Below are 541 nucleotides of genomic sequence, written 5' to 3'. Positions count from 1 at the left end.
CAAACACGCGAGAAAACCCCGAGGGGCGGAGCTACCAGTGAGGCGCTGTAAGGATGACGTGTACAAATTCTAGAGTGCAAATAGTTAACCACCAGTGTCCGCGCTAGGGCCGCCATTTTGTCGTAGTCGAAAGGGCTTTTTCGGTTTCTAATCCGATTCAGAACCTAAAAATGATGATTTGATAAAATAATTAACATGCCGAGGAGCTATTTTTCAGATCTGTGTCGAAGAATAATTTATATCCCGACAACTTGGTGGTGACCTCAGAAGTTCTTAGTTTAAGGGTCTGTTCACATATGTGCAACCTCCCCCACCGGGGCCTAGCCCTTGAGGTGAGGCCTGGTGACAGCCGGGGCCCGCGGTACCGGAGTGGCTGGCGGTTGCGGCCTAAGCACGCTATTGTCACGGTGCTTGGTACGGGGGAACCGGAGGGCTGTCCTACAGCCTGGCAGGTCTCCAGCAGGTGGTGTTGGCAAGAAATGATGAGGGAGAGGCTGCTATAGCGGATCTCCCTGGGGCAACCCCTTAATGTCCCGAGTGT

This window comes from Engystomops pustulosus, chromosome 5 (genome assembly GCF_040894005.1).
Source record: "Engystomops pustulosus chromosome 5, aEngPut4.maternal, whole genome shotgun sequence".
NCBI classification, from domain to species: domain Eukaryota; kingdom Metazoa; phylum Chordata; class Amphibia; order Anura; family Leptodactylidae; genus Engystomops; species Engystomops pustulosus.
The sequence above is the reverse complement of the archived record's forward strand: the minus strand, read 5'-3'. Positions refer to the sequence as shown.